The sequence below is a fragment of the Fukomys damarensis genome, unplaced genomic scaffold (genome assembly GCF_012274545.1).
Source record: "Fukomys damarensis isolate Sample0158 unplaced genomic scaffold, DMR_v1.0_HiC HiC_scaffold_5, whole genome shotgun sequence".
NCBI lineage: Eukaryota > Metazoa > Chordata > Mammalia > Rodentia > Bathyergidae > Fukomys > Fukomys damarensis.
Window position 1 is genome coordinate 56,801,693 of NW_022900917.1, and position 2,269 is coordinate 56,803,961.

A 2,269-nucleotide genomic window follows, 5' to 3' on the forward strand; every position below is an offset into this window, starting at 1 on the left:
TCCTCTCCGTCTGGTCTAGATACCCCCTCACTGACCTGTGAGAGGATTCCTCCACCAGCGACGGCAGGTTCTAGCTTCCTCTCTAGCCTCTCTCTGAGTAAGAGCCAGGTAGGATGGGTAGCGTTATCAGAATCTCCTGGCTACAACACAATGTTACTGGGAAGCTCCTGGAAGAGCCTGACCGAACCAGAGCGACTCAATGTTGACCAGCAAATGACCTTGAGACTGTCGCTCCCCCCCATCCCTTAAAGGATAACTAATGATTAATTGTGAATTGTTAGGTAACTGCTTTGAAGTAGCTGGGAAACTAAATGGAAACTGTAGTGAACACAGAGACCCAACATAAATCATGCCATAATTGTAAATGGAACAATGGATAATCAATCTGCTGATCATTAGTACGTGACGGTCAAGTATATGCTTGATGACCACTAGCTCAGATCAACTGATTCTTTGCCTTTGTCCTCTTCCTGTAAGTTTTAAGTGTAACCCCCCCCCAGCCCTATATAAAATGGCCTCTGTTTCTGAGCTAGGCGCCTCTCTGAGCTACTTGGCTTGGGGAGTGCCATCTGGCCAGACTAATAAAGGTCTATTTGCCAACTTGCCTGGTGTGTTCCTTCCTGGGTGACTCTCGCTGTCCGACAAGATCCTGGAGCCTCGCTGAGCTTCTGAGCCCAGCATCGTGGAAGCCTCTTGGCTGTTCACGCTCCAGGAGTAAAAGTGAGACTTAAGTCTTACACTCCTTCTAAAAGTGGCTTGCCAAGTAAATATTACCGGGTTCTGGGTTGCTCGCCTTTCCCTCTGGAGTTAGATTCCAGATTCTTCTCATCTCGAACAAAGAAATGAACAAAATGAGCAAAAAGCAGTGGCAAGGGCGGGGATGTAGCTCAGTGGTGCGTGCCTGACTAGCAAGTGCCGGAGGCGGGGGGAGAGTAGCGGCAAAATTTATTTGAAAAAGTAAAAAACAAAGAGGGAGAGCGAGAAGCTGGTTCTGCAGAGCAAGCTTGGGCTGAGTAAAAGAGGAGAAAACAAGATTAAAGAATACCTCCGAAGCAAGCAGGGTGGGCTACTGTGGAGAAAGTCAGGATAGCAAGTTCTTCTTGGTGTCTGTGCCCTTCTATGCTGTCCAAATTTGGAGGAAACCTGCAAGAATGTCTACATACGGTCCTGAGATCGCACGTCTCAGGATGACCTCAGTTTCTAGGCCATTCTATGGACAACCTGCTGGAGTTCTCCCAAGAAGTCCAGGTGCAGGGCTTTGGGAACTATTCTGTGCTTGTCTTCTGGGATCTTTGTAATAAACAGGTCACACCCACTTCCCCAACCAGTTTTGCCACGCCCTAATCTCCTAGGTCAGTAGGGCATGAATTTCCGAAAGTACTAATCTGATCAGGTCTTTAGCAAGTTTGTAAACCATCAAGGCTCCCCTGGGGCTCTCAGCTCAAGGATAATATCCTGTCATAATTAAATGCACATTTAGAAATGGGAAGAAAGGAGCTAAAGGTGTAGGGAAGGTGGGATGAGTAGGGGAAGGGTAATAAGAGAAAAGAAAAAAATGTGAGAGAATGAAAAGATGGAAATAAAGTGTTTGTAGATGGGGAGGGGAGGAGGGGGTGAAGGGAGGGCAGGGACAAGGGGAAAAAATGAGAACCAAGACCTGTCATGTAGCGGTACAAGATCCCAACAATGAATGTAACTGTACTGTATCCCTAAAATGTACCAATAAACTCAGTTAAAGCTGAAAAAAAAATAAATGCACATAGATAAGGGATCTCACTATGTAGTTTAGGCTAGTCTGGAATTCTCACCAATCTTCTTGTCTTGGTCTCCTGAGTGCTGGCATTATAAACGTGCAACACTGCCCAGTTTATTTATCTATTTTTTAAATACTGAGGGTTGAAGTTAGAGCCTTCACAGTGAGCTGCATCTCCAGTCCTTTAATCTGTTTTTTGTTTTGTATTGTTTTATTAGTTTTTTGAGACAGGGTCTCTCTGTGTAGTTCAGGCTGACCTTGAATTCACTATGTAGCCCCTGCTGGCCTTGAATTCTCGGTGATCCTGTTGCCTAAGCTTCCCAAGTACTGAGATCCCAGATGTGTACCACCACACCCAGGTACTTTATTTTACTTTGAGATAGGGTCTCAGTAAATTGCTAAATTGCCCAGGCCTGGCTGGAATTTGGGATTCTCCTAACTCAGAGTGCTGTAATTACAGTTAAGTATTATCATGCACAGCTCTGTTTTCAGATTTTTTTTTTTTTTTTTTTTTTT

The 2,269-nt window shown here is 45.0% G+C and overlaps 1 long non-coding RNA gene across 1 annotated transcript in view; it reads right to left on the bottom strand.

Moving 5' to 3' along the window:
• Nucleotides 1-709: 709 nt before the first annotated feature.
• LOC104849201 overlaps nucleotides 710-2,269 on the bottom strand; it is a 27,962-nt gene continuing 26,402 nt past the window's right edge. The window contains exon 4 of the long non-coding RNA XR_776669.2: nucleotides 710-829. This is a non-coding gene — a long non-coding RNA (uncharacterized LOC104849201). The remainder of the gene's footprint in view (nucleotides 830-2,269) is intronic.